At 38.9% G+C, this 25,152-nt stretch overlaps 1 long non-coding RNA gene across 1 annotated transcript in view; it reads right to left on the reverse strand.

Annotated features, from left to right (window-relative positions):
- Positions 1 to 1,107, reverse strand: part of LOC136751535 (uncharacterized) — a 59,028-nt gene extending 57,921 nt beyond the window's left edge. The window contains exons 1-2 of the long non-coding RNA XR_010817023.1: positions 1,007 to 1,107; positions 406 to 460 (exon numbers count right to left, since the gene is read on the reverse strand). This is a non-coding gene — a long non-coding RNA (uncharacterized LOC136751535). The remainder of the gene's footprint in view (positions 1 to 405; positions 461 to 1,006) is intronic.
- Between the last annotated feature and the right edge of the window lie 24,045 nt (positions 1,108 to 25,152).

A 25,152-nucleotide genomic window follows, 5' to 3' on the forward strand; every position in this document is an offset into this window, starting at 1 on the left:
CCTCTGAGAGACATTTTAAAGATATAAAGTAAGTGATAAATCATTTCTGGACATTTTGTGTTTTGGTCACTTCTTTTTTTATTCTAGCAAGATATTATTAGTTATTTAAAAAAAACAATATAATGGTTCATATATAATTTGTACTATATAGATTTAAAGGACGAGGAAGTAAAAAGCAAGAGCACATGCACAAACCAATGACTCAGAGTGTGTGCTATGAATGCTTTAATCCTCACACAGTTAATCCCCACTGCGTTGTGTAGTCAGTGCCCTATTTCACCCCTTTGATCGTAGGACACAGCCTCATCCCAGCCTCCTACAACAGCTCAACTGGGAGAAGGAGTGTTGCTCCTAAAGCTACAGTATGAGGATTTCTAGATGTGGGGAAAGCAACTGGGTGCTCACCGTGAATACACTGCCTTGGATTGTTTTCCATCTGCTCCAAAGGGCTTGTGCCATCCTTGAAAAACAAAAACAAATATTTTAGTGTCACTGACAAAGGGACAGCACTCCAGTCATAGGAACCTCCTTACCCATGAACTCTCTGACAGTTCCTCCAAGAGGCCCCTACCCTGGGTTATTTTTAAACCTAAACTGAAGACACATTTGTTCTCTCTTTCTTCCCCTAAATTGAAACCCTTAACATGTTGTGATATTTGTTCTTGCATATCTGCCTTTTGGGGGACCGCTGGGTTCTGTACTTGGTGAGACAGCTTTTTTATATGCATAATTTCCAGTTTTGTTAGTCAGAAAATTAACTTTGACTAAGGTCTTCTGTGATTTTGTTGTTGTGTGTGAAGTACTTTGGAGATTATGCTCTATAAAATAAAGTATTTGTATAAAATCAGATTCATTTTAATGCCATTTTATTAGTGTTAATTGTATGGAATTTGAGCAGCAGACAGAAAAATAATCCTCCCTTGCTGGTTGCGTCCAAGAAGATCTGAAGTAAATTTAGGGCATACAAAAATATTGTTTTTAAGATGATATAATTATTCCGACTTACCATACAGAACACTGCATATTGGCCGATCTACGAAGAAAATTGCGTTAAATGCTATGAAAAGATGCAACTGTAAAATACTGCAAAATATATTACAGTGGGCATTTTTTGTTGAACCGAAACCTGTAATGGTGAGCCAGTGAAGGCAGGTAGGGTTTCATTAAAGCCTTTCTCTGACTCGATGAGTTTACAAAAAAGCAACAGAATGTATATAGGTTATTATAAATTAATACCTCAGTTAATGAATCCTCTGGTAAAAAAGCTCACGAAGTATAACGCGGACATTTGTATTTTGTTTCGTTTTTCTAAAACAAAACTAGAAAAACAATTAAAAGCAATGAAAAAAATAAACAGATGCACTGTACTTGTACGTAAGTCTCCCTCTTCTGGTCCAATCAGCGAAGATGTTCATGAGTCTCCCTGTTCTGGTCCAATCAGCGAAGAGGTTAGTGAGTCTCCCTCTTCTGGTCCAATCAGCGAAGATGTTCATGAGTCTCCCTGTTCTGGTCCAATCAGCGAAGAGGTTAGTGAGTCTCCCTCTTCTGGTCCAATCAGCGAAGATGTTCATGAGTCTCCCTGTTCTGGTCCAATCAGCGAAGAGGTTAGTGAGTCTCCCTCTTCTGGTCCAATCAACGAAGATGTTCTTGAGACTCCCTCTTCTGGTCCAATCTGCGCTGTTCCTCGCCAGTTTTCCTTTCCCTTTGTCATTGCCTAACATCCTCGTCATGGGACAATCATGTTGTGTTTATGGTAGTGGTACGTTAATTTAAATACCTCAATATTGTCATCCAAACGACCATGTAATGGTAGCGGCCTCGCTGGGCATAATGCGCTGTACTAAAGCCCATCTCTCTGGACTCGTAAGGTCCGAAGGAATTAGGTCGTTCTCTCAGTGGTTATAATGAAGTCTTGGTTGCAGCATCTACGCCATGTTTTCACACACATTTGAGACATTGTGTTAGTATTTAATTACATTTTCGTTCTATAACCCGAATTCCTGTAACGCATCACAGCGCGACTCCCTTAACTTATTACTCTTACTACAGATTTGTAGCTGCAAACGATACTATTTGCCGTATTATTTATAATGTACTTATCAGACGTCCTTAACCAGGGCAAGTTACAGTTGAAACAAAATACACAGGTTTCACGATTAATCATCCAGATACAATATAGCCGGTTATATTGAACTAAAGTGTGCGCGTCTCAGTCATGGCGTTTATGGGCGCATTTATTAAACCAGTCCTTATTTTTTAGAGGGAACCCAGATCTGCTGTATTAATGTATTCATTAATTTAAATTGTAAATGGACACGTTAACTGAATCGTGTTCCTTCACACTGACTGTCTCTGGATTGTCCTGAACACATTCACACAGCCTGAACACCAGCTGTCATACAATATTAATACCATCGGCTGCTACGATCCGATTATTATCCTTCAGTTTATTTGAACTAGTCACAACACTGCACCGGTCCTGTGAATCACAGTGTTTAATGCACTGATATTAACTGTAAGCCGTCATTGTCTCTGTACGTGGATTTCACTCCATGCTGCTAATAAACTTGTAATTTCTTCGTGATCGCACAGGCACTTGAGATTATATCTTCCGATACAATGTCTCTGATGTCCTCCTGTGTCTCCAGTCAAACACACTCCCTCTGATAGTGACTCGTGTCCTCAGTGGACGGACGCTTACGGACGCGTCCAGCAGCAGCAAGTTAACCGGCACAAAACACGGCGCGTCCGGACGCTCAGCCAGAGGAAACACCCGGGGCCGGAACGGGGCATTAGTTTACTAAGGTACTGTAACTAATTTACACAATAAATAACTCAATTAACCGTTAGACGATTTTTGTCTGACGTGGTTCAGCCAGGATTAAGCTAGGCAGTCTGGGGCTCTGTGAGTAGGGGACTGAATTAAGTAATGAAATCTGTTCGTTTTTGTCTCTTTCTTGCTGTATACATTATTTTGAGGTGCCATTCATATATTATCTAAGAAGGTATGTTAATAACGGTTTAAGTTGCAGTTTGAGTAAGTACATTGAACAGATAAAAACAAAAATACAATTCTGGTGGGTAAATTATTCAGTGACCCAGTGATGTTCCTTATATTGACGTCAGACAGGATCCATGAACACCAAAACCAACGTGTGTTTAAATTCAAACGGAACATCCAGGCAGGCCTTGTAAATGGATGGTATTCCCAGTTTAATTTATGTACTATTGACTAGGTCAGTATGTCACATGCAGTTTTGGTACAGGTCAGATCTTTAAATCTTGGAGCCTTAAATCAGTCTTCAGGGTAATTATACGAATACCGCATTCACTGGAAACACAGCCGTGACGCATCTGGGTCTTAAGAATGATTAGAATTTCAATGGTGGAAAGGATGGAGACCCGCTGAAGTGTAAAATGTGGGTTTATTTATTGGTTTATCTTTTTATCTATTATATCTTTTTGACTGGAATCTGTTATTATATTAACACCATGTACAGTAGGCCTAGATGTCAGGTATATATGTAAAAACAACCTTACACTGAAATAAAGTTGCCACAGTTAATGTAATTCCTGTGCATTATTTGACACAAGTTTCCTAGTTGTTTAAGGATTCAAAGGGTATAATAAACCATTATAAGCTTGATTTTTTTATAATAATCATTATCATAACTCTTATATCAATCCATCCATTCTCAGTTAACCCTCTTTAATCTGCACAGCTAAACCAAGAAACTTGGCTACATTGACACCACAAGCTCACATTTTCATGAATCATAACATAAGAGCAAATAACTTTACCTGTGGCAGAGACTTCCTGTTAGGTGTGGTTTCCAAAAGTGCCATTACACCACTCTCAGGAGAAGATGGATGTGAGTTTAATGCTAATTTAACTCACTCATGCCCCCCCCACCCGCCCCAAGAGTGTATGTAAAGAAAATCTGTAGGGTTCATACAACTGAAAAATGTAATGATGCCTTTTTTGCTGTCCATAACATAATAGGGATAATTGAAGAACGATTTTGCTTTGCACTTCCAGCTTATGATACTTTCTTCAGTAGATGATAGCATTTAAATTGGCTCCTAAATGTGGAAACAATTAAACCTAGTCATTTAGATGCAATACTAAATATTTGTTTATCAGGTAACTCTAGCACTCCATGCACACCCCATTCTCTGCTGAATGAGACATTTAATGCAGTGAGAAATCAGCTTCAAAGTGACCTTGGTCAAATGCTTGGCAGGATTTCCAAGCAAAATCTGATGAGAGCACAGTGCAATCGCTAGAATGATTTTAACTGCGGAACAAGAGGAATACTGATAGTCAGCTAGAATATCGCTGAGGTTTTTATTTGATATTTTTGGCTGAAACACAAACGGAAACTCTGATAGACATGAACGCAGAAAACTAAACTGGGTACAACATATTTTAATTGACGATGATGATTCAGAAATGTATGTATTTATTTATTTTAAGGGTAGCAGAGCACTGCAGCATTTTCACAGCAAATCAGTTTCAATATCCAGTTGTTTTATGTTGTGCTGCAGTGTATACATAGCCCTGAAAAATCATTGTTATGATGTGCTGGGTGACACAGCAGCTGAGAAATTGGATTTGCTTGGTAGTAATTACACACCTGACATAGGAAGAGATGAAGAAGATGTTGCCTCTTTCCTGCATATAATAATAAAAGAAAAAGACAGAATACACAGTTCAGTACAAGCACCATATGGGTGTAACCATAGTTACAAACAGTTTAAATACAACACAACATAATAGCAAGCAAATTAATAATTACAATCAGGAATCTGAATCTGAATGGCACCAAAAATGCAGTCACAGTTCCAGTCAGGCTGTAACGCGTGTGAGACACTGTATGCTATAATTTTAAATCTATTAAAGTCTGATGAATGTGACAATACAGACAATACAAATATATATCAGAAACAGTGTAAATGTGTGCCTTGTTGTCGTTGAGGGGAGGACACCTGTAGTGCCTCATATCCACTGACTAAATGGAAAAGGTGACCCAGGCACAAACACACTACAGCGGCTCCTTTTAACAAGAAAAAACTAATTAAATAAGATACTGCTACTAAACAATATAAAACAATATACACTCACCTAAAAGATTATTAGGAACACCTGTTCAATTTCTCATTAATGCAATTATCTAACCAACCAATCACATGGCAGTTGCTTCAATGCATTTAGGGGTGTGGTCCTGGTCAAGACAATCTCCTGAACTCCAAACTGAATGTCTGAATGGGAAAGAAAGGTGATTTAAGCAATTTTGAGCGTGGCATGGTTGTTGGTGCCAGACGGGCCGGTCTGAGTATTTCACAATCTGCTCAGTTACTGGGATTTTCACGCACAACCATTTCTAGGGTTTACACAGAATGGTGTGAAAAGGGAAAAACATCCAGTATGCGGCAGTCCTGTGGGCGAAAATGCCTTGTTGATGCTAGAGGTCAGAGGAGAATGGGCCGACTGATTCAAGCTGATAGAAGAGCAACTTTGACTGAAATAACCACTCGTTACAACTGAGGTATGCAGCAAAGCATTTGTGAAGCCACAACAAGTACAACCTTGAGGCGGATGGGCTACAACAACAGAAGACCCCACCGGGTACCACTCATCTCCACTACAAATAGGAAAAAAAGGCTACAATTTGCACAAGCTCACCAAAATTGGACAGTTGAAGACTGGAAAAATGTTGCCTGGTCTGATGAGTCTCGATTTCTGTTGAGACATTCAGATGGTAGAGTCAGAATTTGGCGTAAACAGAATGAGAACATGGATCCATCATGCCTTGTTACCACTGTGCAGGCTGGTGGTGGTGGTGTAATGGTGTGGGGGATGTTTTCTTGGCACACTTTAGGCCCCTTAGTGCCAATTGTTTAAATGCCACGGCCTACCTGAGCATTGTTTCTGACCATGTCCATCCCTTTATGACCACCATGTACCCATCCTCTGATGGTTACTTCCAGCAGAATAATGCACCATGTCACAAAGGTCGAATCATTTCAAATTGGTTTCTTGAACATGACAATGAGTTCACTGTACTAAACTGGCCCCCACAATCACCAGATCTCAACCCAATAGAGCATCTTTGGGATGTGGTGGAACGGGAGCTTCGTGCCCTGGATGTGCATCCCACAAATCTCCATCAACTGCAAGATGCTATCCTATCAATATGGGCCAACATTTCTAAAGAATGCTTTCAGCACCTTGTTGAATCAATGCCACGTAGAATTAAGGCAGTTCTGAAGGCGAAAGGGGGTCAAACACAGTATTAGTATGGTGTTCCTAATAATCCTTTAGGTGAGTGTATATATATATATATATATATATATATTTCCCTTCAAATATCCAAGATAAAAACAAAGACATAATGATGGATGTAGATATTAGTCCCCACAGCTCCATTAGCTGGACAGGTTATTAACAGCCATTGATGGAGCGACAGCCTTACATCCAGCTCTTTATAGAAGCCTTTGCAAGACCTTCCACCGGAGAAACCAATCCAAAAGGTCGGCTACATTAAAAAAGAAAACAATTAACATACAAACATATATATATATATATAACTTTAGATATTCTTACAGTGTGTGATAAAGGTGATGTCGCATTCTCACTCTGTTACATTTTAACTACATGTATAGCTTTATTACTTCTGTGATATTTATGTGTGTGTGTGTGTAATTAAATTCTTAAAGTTACTCTCTGTTTTTTGTTATAGTCTGTTTTGGCCTTAGTTACTTGTATATTGTTTCAGATAGAGTCATCCTGCTGTAACCTCTCCAGAATGGAAAAAATAAGTAAATGCATATGTACTACATGACATAAGAACAGAAAAATAAAATAGCTTTCAGTTCTCAGTGGCACTTTTTTTCTCTCTTCAGAAAGCAGAATGCATTTTATCACCAGCCCATTTCTCTTCAGGGTCAGGTAGGAAAATAAATTAGTCAAGTGTGAGACTGTAGATTTGACTATTGCAGGTGCTCCTGAGTCAAATATCATTATAGTATATGTGGTGCATAAACCAAGGAATAAAGAGGATTAGCTTCTTGAACATGTGGTATTAGTGGAGATTAATGTCAGTATAGTCAGACTGCAAATCTGCTGATATAATTCCTGGAAAAGAGCATTATGGAGCAGAGGGACAAGGTGACAGAGGAACCAGGAGGGAAAATCATAAACTCTCTTCAGTCACATTTCATTTCCATGTCCTTTATGGAAATCCTCTCCTGTAAGGCTTCCAAATTGAGAGCAGAAAATCCACCAGTAAATAAATAAATATGAATAAATACTAATTCTTAGATGTGTAATCTAGTCCAATGCATTTCATTTAAATTGGCATTGACTGAAGTAAAAGGGAAGAAAAGGCAAATATTGTGTCAGCACTTGAAAGTTTGCTTGCCCAGTGCAATCCTCATTCCTGGTGCCTCGACTGTAATCATTTGATCATAAAAACACAGCCGATTCCTTCTGTTAGGCATCATAAACCATCTTTGGGCGGCACACAAATGTCCAGCTGCTATTGGATGTCTTTGAAATCTTATGTGCCATGAGAATATCACATGCAGACAAGTTACCAGAAGATGACTAAATAACTCTTACTGGCAATGGAGAAACTACAGCTCATATCTAATGATTTATCTGCTATTCCAGCATGACAACCAAGTTTATAAATAAAACTAACTAAAAAAATACATAGATACATAAATAATTGAGAAATAGGTTTGCATCATGTTGGTAGATACACAGATCTCAGAACAAAACAGGACATAGTGAGAATATATAATTGATCACTTCAGTGGTGGTGCCTTAATTACCAACCAGATATATAGTACAGTAGAGAATATATGAGTCTTGTCAGTACTGAAATGGTGGGGAAACAGTTGGAGGAATTTAAAAAGGCCAGAGAATGGTTGTAAAGGGAGATGGAAGGGATTCTAACTTTCATTCCTGGTTGAGAAATTGGAAAGAAAAGCTGAGGGAAACCGAGCTACAACAAAATTCAGCCTTTGAAGGAGTGGCTGGTGAGGTGGGAGGGAACCATGCAAGAGCAACATATGACATTTCAAGGTAAGAAAGAGAGACAGGAGAGAAGGATGGTGTGTTTGACTGTATCGGGGGCTGCTGAAAGGCCAGCTAGAATAAAGCAGAGAGAAGCAGAACTGCTGGCAATATAACTGTCATTATAAAAGCAGTTTCTTTCTGAATGTGCCGGATAGAAACCAGACTGGAAAAGCTCAAGCCATGAATGAGCATGGTACTTTCTTCATGATAACCCACTAACTTGGGAGCTTTTGCGAGTAATGGGAGCATTTAAGACAAGTGCTGGGGATGGAAGGGGCCAAAAAGGAGGGTTCTGTCAAATAGCGGTTGTGGGAATCTGTTCAAATCCAGAAGGAATGGAGCTAGAGGGTCAAATGGAGCTGTTTAATGGAAGAGAGGCAGGTGCAATGGCCTGGGAGGAATCAGGGGCAATGGGATCCAAGACACATGTTATAGTGGCTTCAGATCTAGAAGTGAGAGACCAGAGGTTGGAGTCAGAAAGAGGAGGAGGAGGGTGAGCAGGAAGCAGTTATGTATGGGTGGGGGACAGAGCAATTGGTTGAAGACAGATTTGTGGTGGGATTCACAGAATAAAGTAGCAGGGACTGGATGTGGGAGGGCAAAGTGGTTAAAATCTTACAGATGTTGGAAATTTGGAGGTAGGTGCTGGGGGACTAATGGAGGAAAGAAGCTAGAGAAATAAGGGGCAAGGTTTCTGACAGGAGGACTGCTTAGCAGAGGCTACATCAGATGAGACAGAGGAATGTTCAGCTGAGGCTGAGATCAGAGGGCATCTTAAATTTGTTCCATTTCCTCTCAACAAAACACTGTGATATTTGGGCCAGGCGGGCAGGAGAGGGGAAACAGGTTTACTGAGGAGTGGAGTTTGAGAGCGGAGAGTTTAGTTACAAAAAGAGGTACCAGACTCAACTGACAAAAGGGATAATTAATCACATGTGGGGGAGAAGGGAGAGAGGAGAGGAGATAATTAGCATTATTATTATTTATTCATATGATGGACACCTTTATTTTTGCAGATGCCAAAGAGATTAGGCTAGATAAAGAAAAGGAACTGAGGATGTGTGGGACAAGGGGGGTAGGCGGTTCTGAGCAGGAAGAACGGGAATAAAAAGGACATTTTATTCCCTCCTCTGTGCCTAATGGTTTATTTTACTTTACATTTTGTATTCATAACACATGCTTTGCTGATTTCAATTTGTAAAGCGTGCTGTGGCAACTCTACACAGGGCAATATATCAAACAAAGATTGATTGATTGATTGATAGGTGAGGCGAGTAATAGTGAGGAAGGACCAGAAAGCAGCCTCTGCACAAGGTTTGGTTTAGTTGCTGTGCAGCGTTGTGAGTGAGATGTTGGCAGAGATGTTCAAACAGAAGTCGCAGAAAACGGGAAACCAACAGGTGCTCAAATCAGCTAAATCAATGGCAGGAATAGAGGAGGAGGAGAGGAAAGGAAGTAGCACAGCTCTTCTACAAAGGGTGTAGCCGGACACCAAGGGACCATCAACAACGACATGGGACGCATTTCAGGGACAAATAGTTTGTAAAGCATTAAACCCAGAGCACAGAAATGAGAAAGAGACAGATTCCATCACCTCAGCCTGAAGGGAGGGGAGAGGGAGGAAGCATATAGGGAGACAGGCAGCTGATTTAGCATGTGTTGCCTGTGTCAAAGTGCTGTGAGAGTTAGAAATGAGGCAGTAATGAAGTCTACCTTGTGAAGGAGAGTGCGGATGTCATGTAATGTGTTTCCTACTCTTGTATGTGTGAGATTTAACCTGTGCTATTACTGGGGCTGTTTATTCTGGCCACAAACAGCCCTCGCACAAAATTTTCTCCTTAATTTCCAGGCACAGAAAGTGCCCATGGAAACTGTGGGTCTTGGATATTTTCTCCATAACATAATTCAGGACTGTAACGACATTATATACCAGCTTGCACAAACCAGATTAAAACCATTACAAATAAAGTTTTAAAACATGTGGTGGCTTATCATTGGCCCATTCCCTTATTTCATTTAGTTTGGGACCATTGAAGTTGTCAAATTTATGATGTGTGCGACTAATCAAAATACTGTTGGGATCGTTTGAAGGGTTTAATAGAAATTCAGTCATCCACTTTAAAGTTCTAGAGGAGTGTGTGTCAGTAAAGTAAAATAACCCAAGTTTCCCTTTTCTACTGAACTAATCACTAGCACATATAAAGCAATGGGAATTATTCAAACTGTTGAACCTGCTGTCAGCAGGGTACATAACTTTCATACCCCTGCTTCAATGTATTCATATTGCTTCTTGCTTTACTGCAATATTTGTATCCATCTTTCTGCGTTTACATGGAACAAAATGTTTGTTTCAGGTATACACTAGGTTATACACTTTACCATGATTTTACATTGGTTAACTATACCACATTTTAAAATGCCACACCACACTACACTTTATTGTGTTTTATGAATAACATACAAATATCTTATGCACTTTCAGAGTTAAAAGTATAACCCTGCTCCTGGAGAGATATAGTACAGTTCACACACACACACAGACATACAGAGAGAGAGAGAGAAGGATACAGATACACATATAGGCTGAAGACATGCACACACTCCTTATGTTAAGTGTAATAGACACATCACACTTTGCCTGTTCCTTACAACATTTGTCAGGGTTTTTAATATAGCAATGTGAAAATGATATGCATCTGCAAACCTCTTTGGTTGGAAGAGACATTCTATTATGTATTGAATGTTGGTTGTGTTATAGGTCTAACTCACTAAATTAGTCTGTATTTTGGTTGTGTTATATACAGAGAATCTGAGAGGAATTCAGCAAAAAAAAAAGATAAATCACATGCTTTGCACCAGATTCATTGGTAAATATTCCATTAAATAACAACCTAACCAAGACCATTATGCAGGGTCATGGTCATTTTTGGAATTAATGATTGTACAGGAAAATTGTTTTGAAAATACATTAGCAAAACACCAGGGAACAAAGTTATTTGGTGCCAACTTGTCTTTGTGAGTTCTGATTCAGATGAGTGATGTGATTAACAGTAACCTCTTGAAATGGAAAGTTAAATACAGCCTTCTGGTCCCTGTGGTAAGGTGGATCTGTGAATCTATCCAGAAACACAGAGAGTTAAGAGCTTTTGCAATTGCATCATTGTGTTCCAAAAAGCCTTTTATGTGTTGATATAATAACTCAGGGATCTACGATAATTAGAAAAGCTAAAGATTATGTACATAGTGCTGCAGTTGGCTGAGTGTGGGCCCTCCATGTCTAATTATTTACATTTGTATTATTAAACAAGTTTGTTTCCAGCCTCATATCTCGTTTTACTGGCCATCATCCAGTTTTAGCCTCAACCTTTGTGTGTGCATGTATGTATGTGTGTCATCGTGTATGATCTTTACTTCATGTTGTCCCTCTGATCACGTCGACTTCAATAACGAGATGAAAAATAAATGCATTTGTGCCAGCAAGCAGCTGAAGCACATTAGCATTTTTTAAACCCCTAAACTGAATTCAGTTTAAGGGCTTCAGTATGAAGGCTGAGGCAGCTGTGCTCCAGCAACACAATTACTCTGTCATAACACTGATCCTGAGCTACATACTGGGATCTCTGGGGTGCTGGGAATGCCTGTAGCTCACTTTTGCACAGGTGGCCAGACCTGCAAGGACAACAACAGGAGAGCCACTACTGCCTGAAATATTTGTGTTTTGTTTACTAGGGTGTGCTTAAGTTCATGTGTGAATCATCTGATTACATAAATGTATGCTTTTTGGTAAAATGTGCATCAAGTTCATATTTATTTTGCTATTTTTAGAGATATTAAGCTTTGTCTGTCTATGTTTATCTTCAGCATGGGTGTGTAATACCATTCTAACAACTCAGCACTGTGTCAGATCATAAGCTCAGGATGACTTCAACATAAGGCATGTGCTGTCTTTTTGGAAATGTGTTCTTTAAATGTGTGTTTTGTTCACAAGTGTATTTTCATTGCATTGTCTTACTATTTGCAATTATTGTCCAATATTTGAAATTTGCACCTAGGCAGAAATGTAAAGGTTTCAATGATATCAGTCTGTCTTAGTGTGAATTTAAAATCAGGCTGTTGTGTATTGAAATGCCAGAAACACAAACAAAATTGCATCATATCACAAGTTTGAATTGCTTTATTGGAACCATTAAATATTGTGCTTGATATGTAGTTGTGAGGAAACAAAGAATTAGTATCTAAAAAATACCCTTAAATGAACAAAGGCTTATCAGAAAATATCAATGTTTTAGGACAACTTAATACAACAAGACATGTTTAACAGGATTTAACCTTTCCATCCAGATTCTCTAATTAGTTGAGAGAACATTTTCTCCTCTATTAAACTAATGCCTCCTCTCATTAATTTTACTTAAAACAATGATTATTTCACTTGAAAGGGTTGAAGCTGACAGCTCAGACGAGGTCATTGTACTGTAACTTTGTTAGATTACACCCTACATTGAAAAGCACTGAATAATTATTATAAGCTGTGTTTAATTCAATTTGTTTTTAACTTCTATTTCTTTTTAACTGAGCAATTGTAACTATGTTCTTTCCACCTGTAATGTACATATCTTCATCCCTAACAGTGCTCTTCCCAGTTATTTTGTTTTATGTGCTTTCATGATTTAGCCATTTGTTTTTGGAACAAATACCCAAATATATAGTTTAATATTTTGAATCACCTGGTTTGTGTACACCTCACACTCTCACAATTAAATTTCACTCAGAATCATGACCTCAGCCCTCAGGGGCACTGCACACTATGAAAACAATAAGTGAGTGTCCAAATGTTGTGTGACAGTAATTATGACTTATCTCACACACTCCATCAATTATATCTGAACAATTATGTGAAATACAGCCTCATTAACCAACTCATTACAGTATATATTTGAAACAAATATTTTGTGATCAGTCTCTTCTTAAACTAATCTTAAAATGTAAAATTGCCAGTTTGTTATAATGAACTCTGTTTAGTGTCTCTCAGGATATCAGTTCACTGCAGCTCAGTTTATTATTAGGGCTGCGTGTTTCACATTCCTATTGGTTTGTGTGTTTTCAGGATGGGGAATATTGCTAGAAACATATTCATGCTAAATTAGCTCACTTTAATTTTGGTTTTATGTGTTGTATTTATGGGACATTATCCCACAACAATCTGAAAACTACAGGAGCTTACGATTTTAAAAAAATTAAAAGAAAGAAAGAAAAAGTAAGGAACAGAAGCAAAGTAAAGATGGAAGGGTTGAAAAACAACATAGAACAATTACTCAACACAAACAGGACCAGCAATGAGAGCTCCCCTGCCAGCCCCTGGCCTGACAGTTTAATGGTGCTGGAGCGGGGGGTCCCCCAGGTGTCTGAATAGTGCATTGGCCAAGAGAGCGTGCCATGCAACCACATTCTCATGCTGGTCAATTAGTCAATCAGACCACAGAGAGATCCCCAGGACAGATTATTTCACTCCTACAGTCAGTTAAGGATACCTGTCACAGCCAGGCATATTCTCATTAAATCGTATTCATGATTCTCAAATCTTTTGTCCTGGAGTTTATCCTGTACTAATTCACGGAAAAGCTTCAATGTTTGTGTCCTTTTTCAGGAACATTATGTTATTTCCATTGGATATGGATACTGCATTCACAGGAGAATATGCAGTACATCATCCAATAGCCCAAACACTGTGGTCACTTTCAGTAAATATATAGATATTATAAATGTGAATTATATGGTTTCTCTTCCAGAAGGCAATATTGCAAAACCAAACCAATTATTGAACCTAATATAACAGACTGACTTTTCCTTTTCAAAAAGTTTGACAAATATGTTTTTGTCTCCTTGAATAACCTGTTGCCTTATGTTTTGCTTTTGTGCAGATCGTTTCTAGAAACATTCTTTTGGGGTTAGAACATATTACTCAACTATATATATATATATATATATATATATATATATATATATATATATATATATATCTTCTTTTCAATAAATTTATATCTTGTTTAATTACATATTGTTTGTAGTTGTTTGTCACTCAAAGACCGTGCATGTCATGAGTCCCTCAGGTTTGTGTTGAAATCTACAGGAAACACTCATTAAATTAAATACATTTAAAGGAATGAAGTTTTGCCAAGTCAAACTAAAGTCAGATTTCTGGGTTACATATCCCCACTCTGTTTATAACTATTATTTTATTTATTTTATTACTCACTGATGAAACTCAAAACATGAGAGTCATACCTTGGAACTCTCTGGATTGGGTATTTTAATAAATTTATTGTGTCTCCAGTGAGTTGGGCATAATGTCCAGGTCTATTTAAAATATTTGAAAGCCAATGCACAAATATGAATAATTAAGACCAAATACGATTAACAGTGAGTGGGGGGGAATTCATTGTTTCAGGGTTGGTAAAAATTTGGAAGTTATGTTTATAATATTTTTTTCACACAATCATTACATATGAAATCAAGAGCTGTGTTTTTGCTGTCTGAGCTCGGAGTATTTGCTGCTGCATACTGTGATAAACACTTTGTTCTGCTTTATTGTTGAATTCCACCACCCCACCCAAAAAAAGCAGCATCTCAGAGATCCTTTGGAGTCAGGTTTCTGCACAACACAGACATTCGTTCTCAGCTCAGAGTAAAGGAGAGCCTGCGGATTAATCTCCCCTCACGTGTGGAGTGTCCGTGAGTTGCAAAGGAAAAAGTCAGAAACAACATTGTACTAAAAATGAACCCATGTGTGCATGGCTTTCTTTGTTTCTGTAAAATCTCCACTTGCGCAAATAAGACAGATTTCTCATTGTCACCCGTTTCTAATCAATAACACTGTGCTGGATTATGTTTTACAGAAGCATTTCTTATTTTTCAGGTCAAATTGTAAACTTTAGGTGCTTTTTTACTTATGGATATGGACTATCTTCATAATGAATGCCAATAGCTAGGGTGTTTCCATGAGACATCCTATCCCACTGATTCATAAAAACGTCCAAGGATCTAGTGCACCGAGCCCTGTGTTGGCCTCAGGAAGAAACACCACCACTTGATTACAAATGGTTTGCTTTTGATTAATTCAATTGTTTGTGTCCTAATTAGCCCAAAGCTTATTTGTGTCTCACAATTACATGCCTGAAAAAATATTTAACAGATTATTCAACTTTCCTTAACAAATGGCGGCCAGCTGACCACGAGAGGAGGCTGTTGTGTTACCGGAATGTGCCGTGAGGTAGAGGAAGGCGACCATTATAACCAAGCTGTCCACATGTTGGCATGTTGTACTAAAGCTAAAGACAAGTAAATGTCCCATACAGGGGATGCTAAGCAAAATGGGTTTAATTACTAACATTCCTCAACATGAGTAAACATTATGTAAGGCAAAGTGTTTTTATCATTAAGATAATGCAGTTCAGTCTGGTCCTGATTCTCATTGGCAAGATAATTAGACATATGAAGGCAGAATTTAAATGACAGATGTAATTTTCAGTTTGGAAAACTGTAAAGCTAAAATCCCCTGACAGCCTCTGATTATGACTTTTGAATTACACTTTTGGTTGCATGACTGTTTATAATCTCTAAAATATGTAGGCACTGTGAACTAGTTATACTCTTTATAAAACATAAAACCATGCTTTTCCACTCTAAAAAACACCTATCATTTAGTTTTTTGTACAGAATTTACAGCAAGGGTTGGCATAAAGAAGGGAACTTGGCTCTAGCATTTCAGTATAAAACCATACTGTGTATACTGTGTACTGTATTAAATCAGGACATTACCCTTTTATTCCACCTTTCTGATATGTTAACAGGATTACATGGTATGATGCAATGTCTCAATCACTGGGGTGAAGTAAAGTACAAAATACTTGTAGTAAAACTAGCAATGGAATAAAGTCCTTATCAATACCAGGCTGGAGGCCTGTGCAAACCCAGACCTATTGTCCTCTACAGGCAACAGGATGAAGACTTATCTCCCTAGTTCAAAAGACATTGCATGTTGGAGGTATAAAAGTAGGAGTAGAGATAATGATGTGAGACTATGAAACAAATTTAGTATTGGAGAAGATTTAATCTTTTTTCAAAAATGTTTCCTAGGAGATGTAAAGAGAGCAGATCATGACATAAGGTGACTGACAGATAGCGTTCTGCAATACCAAAAGGGCCCCTTCAGGATTTACTGACCTGAGTGCTAGCGGTTGAACACTGGACAGGATACTCAGATTCTCAGGAGGAGGTGCTGAAATGATGTGTGACCGACCTCAGTGCTTTCCCACAGCCTGAGCACTACAGAAAACACCTGGGACACTCTTCATCACACAGACATGGACTTGAGCCATTCATGTGTCAGCCAGGAAGCAGCACGGCCAGTAGGGAGACTGCAGCACACGGCTGTATAAATAACCTTCTGAACACTGCCTGTGGATGGGGATTCTGCGGCTGGAGTGTTTCAGCTATCTTTCAATTGTAACGCACTACACTGGTCTCCTTGGTGACGTGTAGGTAGCCATGTCTGTCAGTCACAGAGAGAGAAATCATGGTACCACATGGCTTTCAGGATCCATATGATGAGATGTTGATCTTCATGCTGCTTGTTTGATTAGTTACAACGCCTAGAGGGGAGGCAAGCATGAGGCCTAGGCCATAAGCCGTAGACCCCCAGAGATTTATTTGCTCATAACAGTTCGTCATCCTATAGGATAGTGAAACTATCACGCCGTTCCACAGTGAACCAGATCCCCGTGCTATACATGTAAAGCTCTGGTGCCAAGCCACATTCACTTGAAAACACAGAAACTTCAGCCATTTAAATGCGGAGTTCAGAGTTCCACTTATGTTCTTTTCTATGTACCTGTTTTTTGGTATGAAAACTGCACTTTTATAACATAGAGGATAGTTAAACTAAGTTTTGAATGAATGCCTAAATAGATAATATACATACAGAACTGATGCAGGAATAAATGTTATAAATGAAGTTATAAATAATCATTTAAAGCTTAATACGTTCTCATTCTCATCAATTGCAGATTTTATTTTCCAATACAGATTTTAAGACACCAATATGGATATACAATATTGGAGTAACAGTTATCTTTAGAATGATGTTGCTACAGAGTTTAGGGTGGGAGAGTGTAACGGGTCTAATTTTGAACAAGTTTACAAGGAACCGTAAATCCTCCACAACAGAGGTCTTACCTTCATGGCCGGTGTGTTGCTCATTTTGGCATGTTTAGATCAGGTGCTCTGAGCTGTGCCTGCGATGACAGTTCACATCAGAGGGAGGTCTGATGGCATACATCACCCCTGTGTTTGTTTCTACAGACTGCACATCTGAGTCTGAAGCCCTGATCCATAGCGTAGGAGCACGTTATGGTGTCGTTATCCCTCTCTGAAAACTGCAGAGAGTACAACCTCCCCCCAGTGTCAGGACACTGGTACAAAGGGTTTGTCGCTCCACTGGTGGAGCTGTGCAGGTCAGACAGGTCAGACCGGCACTCAGCGGTGTGGCTGAGACAGCGGTTCAATTTGTTGCTCTGCTGTTGGAGCTGTGTGGATCAGAGCAGCCCAAGACCATGGTTTGATTCCCAGTGGGGGACTCTAACCACACAAGCTAGACATAGGATGATATAGACTTTCTTGGTTGTCTCCAAAAAGTAAAATATTCTTAATAAAACATAATTAACTGCTTGAGACCAAAATAGAAGGGTGTAAAGGGATAGCAATTCATATATTTCATTTGGGTTTTTTTCCAGCATGGTACACATTCTTTCCAGCCTGACCTGGCAGTCCTAAGAACCCAGCTTATTAAATCTTGTGTCATTTAAAATGTTATTGCTAACCAATTGCTACTTGTACATTGACATAGATCAAACGTGGAGGAACCTAAAACCACAAAAATATGAAAAGAATATATGAGAAGAAACCCAAAACAAATCGGCTGCCCAAATCATGACAAGTAATCAATGCTTCCTGCACAATGAACCCAAGGGACTTCAAGACACAGCCTTTAAAAATATCTCTTCAGTGTTACTCCAAGAGTGGCGTCAGTTATTCTGTATCAGTATAATACCAGAGTTTCTACAATATTACGAAATTAATAATAATAATAATAATAATAATAATAATAATAATAATAATAATAATATATGTGCCACATCAGTCCTGATAATGTATTGCATTATAGTGACAAACAGACAGTAATCAGTGGAAATAGTGCTCTGAGTGTTCAGCAGTGAAGGCTCTGATGAAGTGATCCTTTCTGGCAGACCTCGAGCTCTGCATTGGGTGTGGTGTCATTTACTCATGCCTGGCTTTCAGAAACTCAAGAAAAACAGAAGTCAGCAGAAGAGAGTTTTTGACATGTTTTTCACTGCCTGTATTTTTTCTGTACTAACCTTTTCCTGGGGCCTCAATGTGAAGAATGAACTAAGTAAAATATATATATTTTTTTCACATATATGCAACTTTACTGATTTGTTTATTCAGGTATAAGTTAGTAAAGAAAACAAAGGAGCAACCTGATGCATACATCTGAAAAGGTTTTGAGTTGTTTTTCTTTTTCTGTCTAGCCTCCGCCATCAAGTGAGATCATTAAATCTAAAAATAACACATCTTGAAATCAGTAATAACTCATGCAAAGCATTGATGGAAAAATACTGTGTGTATTATTTCAGGAATAATAAATAAATAATGTGATTTCTGAAATGTCATTAATAACGCACTTTTTTGTTATTCTAAACCTAATGGCCAATAAGCAGATAATCTTATAAACAAAACAGGTTTAATTATACTTTGGCCAACAGGTTGTTACAGCTGCTAATGGAAAAATAAAATCATGTGAATGGACACTCTAAGACTGTTCTACATGTTAGAGCAAAAAGCCAAAATAGACACAGAGAACCTTTGTTGTATGTTGGGGAAATATCACTGTTATGGATTATATCACCATGTCTTGCCAATGAAGATGTGACAGTGGAGAGTAGCTACAACTGTCAAACGCGGCCTGCTTTAGTTACTGCAGGAGGAAAAAGCTTGTGTTCTATTGATAGGCGAAGCTGTTTGTAATTAAGCAGAACATGATGTAATTCTGATTTTTATAAACAAGTCCGACACAACATTTACAACACAGAACACACAATATACATTCTAATCTAAAACCAAAATGTAATTGGAGTATAATCTTAATGAGGACAATTGACTGACCTCGTTTTAATTAAAGTTGAATCATCTGCTACATTGGCTATAAATCAAAGGATGTATTTGGAGGAGTAAAGTAATGGTGTTCATAAAGGCTGAAAATCAGAGGCAATATAGTTGCCTGACAACACCAGAAAGATTTCTAGCAGTCAGGCATCAGGTGAAATGGAAACACTTTATAATAAGGTGGTGTGATTCCTCATGAATTAATATATGAATACCACAGAATTAAGAAAATCAGTACCCCATGAACATCATCTGAGTTCTGATGTTGAGAACATGAACCTTAGCCCTAACCCTGATATACAGTGAGGGAAAAACGTATTTGATCCCCTGCTGATTTTGTACATTTGCCCACTGACAAAGAAATGATCAGTCTATAATTTTAATGGTAGGTGTATTTTAACAGTGAGAGACAGAATAACAACAAAAAAATCCAGAAAAACGCATTTCAAAAAAGTTATAAATTGATTTGCATGATAATGAGGGAAATAAGTATTTGATCCCCTATCAATCAGCAAGATTTCTGGCTCCCAGGTGTCTTTTATACTCTTAAAGGGTGTGCTCCTAATCTCAGCTCGTTAACTGTATAAAAGACACCTGTCCACAGAAGCAATCAATCAATCAGATTCCAAACTCTCCACCATGGCCAAGACCAAAGAGCTGTCCAAGGATGTCAGTGACAAGATTGTAGACCTACACAAGGCTGGAATGAGCTACAAGACCATCGCCAAGCAGCTTGGTGAGAAGGTGACAACAGTTGGTGAGATTAAAAGCAAATGGAAGAAACACAAAATAACTGTCAGACTCCCTCGGTCTGGGGCTCCATGCAAGATCTCACCTTCTGGAGTTTCAATGATCATGAGAACGGTGAGGAATCAGCCCAGAACTACATGGGAGGATCTTGTTAATGATCTCAAGGCAGCTGGGACCATAGTCACCAAGAAAACAATTGGTAACACACTACGCCTTGAAGGACTGAAATCCTGAACCCCCCGCAAGGCCCCCCTGCTCAAGAAAGCACATGTACAGGCCCGTCTGAAGTTTGCCAATGAACATCTGAATGATTCAGAGGAGAACTGGGTGAAAGTGTTGTGGTCAGATGAGACCAAAATCGAGCTCTTTGGCATCAACTCAACTCGCCGTGTTTGGAGGAGGAGGAATGACCCCAAGAACACCATCCCCACCGTCAAACATGGAGGTGGAAACATTATGCTTTGGGGGTGTTTTTCTGCTAAGGGGACAGGACAACTGCACCGCATCAAAGGGACGATGGACGGGGCCATGTACCGTCAAATCTTGGGTGAGAACCTCCTTCCCTCAGCCAGGGCATTGAAAATGGGTTGTGGATGGGTATTCCAGCATGACAATGACCCAAAACACACAGCCAAGGCAACAAAGGAGTGGCTCAAGAAGAAGCATATTAAGGTCCTGGAGTGGCCTAGCCAGTCTCCAGACCTTAATCCCATAGAAAATCTGTGGAGGGAGCTGAAGGTTCGAGTTGCCAAACGTCAGCCTCAAAACCTTAATGACTTGGAGAGGATCTGCAAAGAGGAGTGGGACAAAATCCCTCCTGAGATGTGTGCAAACCTGGTGGCCAACTACAAGAAACGTCTGACTTCTGTGATTGCCAACAAGGGTTTTGCCACCAAGTACTAAGTCGAAGGGGTCAAATACTTATTTCCCTCATTAACATGCAAATCAATGTATAACTTTTTTGAAATGAGTTTTTCTGGATTTTTGTGTTGTTATTCTGTCTCTCACTGTTATAATACACCTACCATTAAAATTATAGACTGATAATTTCTTTGTCAAAATCAGCAGGGGATCAAATACTTTTTTCCCTCACTGTACATGTGATTATCATTAGAACTCAGATGAAGTGCATGACATATTAATGTGTAAATCATGTGGTATTCATATATTAATTGATGAGGAATCACACCACCTTATTTTAAAATGTGACCAGTGAAATCTCTACTCCATGTAAGGAGTGTTGAACGTCTGCTGTTTATCTTTGTATATTGATTCTCTAGTTTCACAGGTAATACGTATGTTTACAGGGGAGGCTGAGTGACACTTATGGTCACAGAGTTAAAACTTGTATTTTGTTTAGAATATAATTTGGATCAGCACTGGGATACTAACCTGCTGAATATTGTTGCGAAGGGGCATTCCTCTGCACCAAGGCTCCTATGTATTCTGAATCCCATTCGTACTGTAACATTTAAGGTTAAAAAACAAACAAACAGATCGACATGTCACACGATACACACGTGCAGACACGCTGCTTTTTCAGAACTTCAAAATACTTTGTACTCATCAGTGCTCAATCTTCTTTGGCATACACACAAAATTTAATTTGAATTATATAGCATCTGCTTTGTAGCTGAACAACCTCTGCATGAAATTACAGAAATTACCTGCGGTGCAGTGTTTTAATGTTGCTTAGCCAGCTGGCAGGACTCTGTATGAACAATGGGGATGCTAAAAAGCTGAGAAATGACCTTAGGCAAACACCGATCATTTTGGCAGAGATTTAAATTCAACGAAATGAATAAAAACACTTGCAACAGCCAGACCATAATGACGTATTGTTGTATATTAGGATAAACATCATTACGGGACACTTGATTGTTTTAACTATAACATTTCGCATGAGAATTCTAAATTGACAAATTATCATTACTCTTCCCAGTGCGAATGTATTTGTGCCTCAGTGGCCCCTGAACCCTGAGCCCCAGAATTCACAGCTGCTTGGCTTTCACCGCAAATGTTTCAGAATCCTTCATAGATCTGGTCTTCCTGTGAAATAACTGCATTCATTAGACCTCTGACACCTCAGTGACCCATCTGTCCACAGAAGCTATTGTACGTGTTTTATTTCGCATGTACAGATCAGACTGATTTTACTTCAGTATGGGATGTGCTTTTTTCCATTCACACTCACACTGAACTTGAGGCAACAGAGGAATAAAAAAGAGAGGGGTTTCTTTTCTTTTCTTCGGTGTGTCACACGTGTCAGAACTTTGTATTTCCAGTGACCGAACTGTTGCTGAACCCGTGAAGTGAAAGTCCAGATGATATTGTTGTCTGTGACAGTTTTCACAGTGAGCAGACAGTGTAGAACAGAGCATATCCTTTAAAGATCAATTGATTTCAGCTGCCTCTACAGCTTAGTCTCAATGCTGCTATCTCTGCAAATAAATCAATACACCAATAAAAAGGTTCAACCTGACTGACAGATGATGAAGAGCTAAGGAATAGGAATGTATGAACTCCTACCAGGCTGACTTTCAAAAGCTTTCTGCTTCACCAGCCAATTTACACACCCTCTTTTTCTAAATGTATTTCCTCCCGTCGGATTTGCACCTTTCAACTTTTAGAATTGCTTCTCAGAAATTCGAGATCAAAATGGCCAATGTAGAGGAGGAAACAAAACACAAACCAAAAACATTGAAAATCCACCTGTAAATGTTTATCAGCCGCTGCTAATGCACGCTAAGCTGTTCTACGGAAACAGCTTTGGTTGGATGACACAGTGCTGTTACCTTGCTTGAACCTATCTCTTCACCACACTGGAATGTATGAAAATTATTTTTTATAATCAGTCAACCACTCAATCAGCTGAGGAAAGAATTGTACAAAAGAGCAGGGCAGGGACAGGGGAGGTGGGGGGTCAATCTCCAGTCCTCCTTGGGTCCTCAGGGCCTTTTTGTTTTTATGCCTCCACATAGCTCTGAACCTCATAGAACTTTGAACTTTTCTAATTAGACAATTATTTTCTTTTTACAGCTGTTCAATAGCTGATGTTGTTTTAAAAACGTGTATAGAACCACAAGACTGCTGCCCTGAAGGGGTGAAAGTTGGGAAAGTGGACTTTTACAATTTTGTCCAGTGGGGTCAATGGGTTGCTCAGATAATTCACCATGAGCCCTTGCCCATGTAAGCGGAAGGATAAGGGATTGCAGTGGACATCCTTATAAAAGACACAGGCAGGACAAACTCAGAATCAAAGGTGAAATAGACATAACGGCCTGCTGTAGCTTTGATATAGCTGTGAATATCAATAAAACCACGACTGTATCTTCTTTAACATATTGCTTGAGTATCTTCACCAGGATCATGGATCCTTTGTGTCTTGGCATCATCCTGTTTAATTCATTTGTCAGTTTTTTTTAACGTCCACAGCCATGTCTAGTAAAGCATCTGCTAAATACATGTTTAATTCCTGAAAATTAAAGCAGTTAATCTGTTATGGCTGATTTACAGCTGGAGGTATCCTGTGCAGCCCAGTCTGCTGGGGGTGCACTTGTTGCCAATAGTTTTCCAGTTGGATTCTTTCCTTCTTATTATTTTGGCATCCACCATTGTCAGGTGCATACTTCTTCTCTGCAGAACCTTTCTTGATTAATACCACCATAACTACGAAAACTAATGTCTGAGAGCTCAAACAATTACGATCTCATGATGAGTAAATCATGGTACATTTAAATAAATATATCCCACCAGGCTTCTACCTTTAGCTAACTGGAGCAAGGTGCCTGTTTGTTTTTTGTTGTATTTGCCATCTTTGCTATTATGAGTTTTCTTTTCTAGAATTGATAATCTCTCTGTGCAAAGTACATCTTCAGACAGTATTTGTTATCTGGGTTACCAGGAAAACTCTGTGTATGAAAAAGCACTGAAGAATCATTTTCAGTACTGTACCCATTGGGACTGGTATAGTTAGATACTCATATAGAAAGACTTACCTGTATAGTAAGAGTTATTTATATAGTACGTACATAGGTCAAAAGCCTGGTTATTCCAAAAATACCTGCTGTTGCTGAGGATTTAGGATATGCATTTATCATGAATTTCCTCAATGGAAAACATTTGTCAGAGAGAAACATAGGAAGTGAGTGGAAGTACCTGAGATATGTTAAAGCAGTGGATCACACTCGGACCCCAGAGAAGACACAGTGACTCATTCTGAAACACAGCAAATTACTTTCACTCATTGTGTCCTGCTGTGCTTACCTAACAAGGGAAACAGTGATTAAAACAAACGAAACAAATCTGATTGCTGCAAAGTTCTGTGCTGGTCAGTGGAAGTGCCATCCGTCCTTGTACCTTTCGACTTTTAATCTAGTGGAAATCTCCCCCTGAGCTTGTTTCTCTACCTAAAAGCAGAAGAATCCATAGGCACTCTGAAGGAAGAGGCAGGAATGCTTTGAAGGTTTATTTTTAATGCTTTTTACATTAGCCTGCTGGCTGCGATGCCACCGAAGCATCTGTTTCTGGCTAAAGAGTTGGTCATGGAAAATCCCCTGGCAGCTGTAGAAACTTCCTCACAAAACCGCACAGCTGCTGCGATACCGTTCCCCAAGCCTCTCGTGCTTTTCACTGTCGTTTTTGGCAGCACCCAGCCATCTTCAGCTCTGTTATGGCTTTTGATAGATTTTTATGGTTATTAGGGGATGACTGAGATTTAAGTATTGTGATTTGACTAAGACTCGTTGTTTAACTGGGTATCCCCTCTGTGTCCTGATTGTTTATTTATTTTTTGTTTCTTTTGTTCAGTTGTTTCTTTTTTGTTTTGTTTTTCCTGTTGTTTGATGAGCTTGGTCATTGTTTGGTAATCCACCCAAGCAAGTTCCCGTACATTGTCGGCTGCATATTATAGTTAATTTAATGAAAGAAAAGTGGTTTTCCTAAAAGCCCCAGAGAAATGTTTTCTAATGTTAAGCTTTCATTGAAAATAATGTGTTTTGCTATGAACTAATGTAAAATATCCAGAATTTCAGCCAATTGCAAATGAAAATGACCTCAGCTGTTCTGCACTGGGATCT

This window comes from Amia ocellicauda, chromosome 1 (genome assembly GCF_036373705.1).
Source record: "Amia ocellicauda isolate fAmiCal2 chromosome 1, fAmiCal2.hap1, whole genome shotgun sequence".
Lineage (NCBI taxonomy): Eukaryota > Metazoa > Chordata > Actinopteri > Amiiformes > Amiidae > Amia > Amia ocellicauda.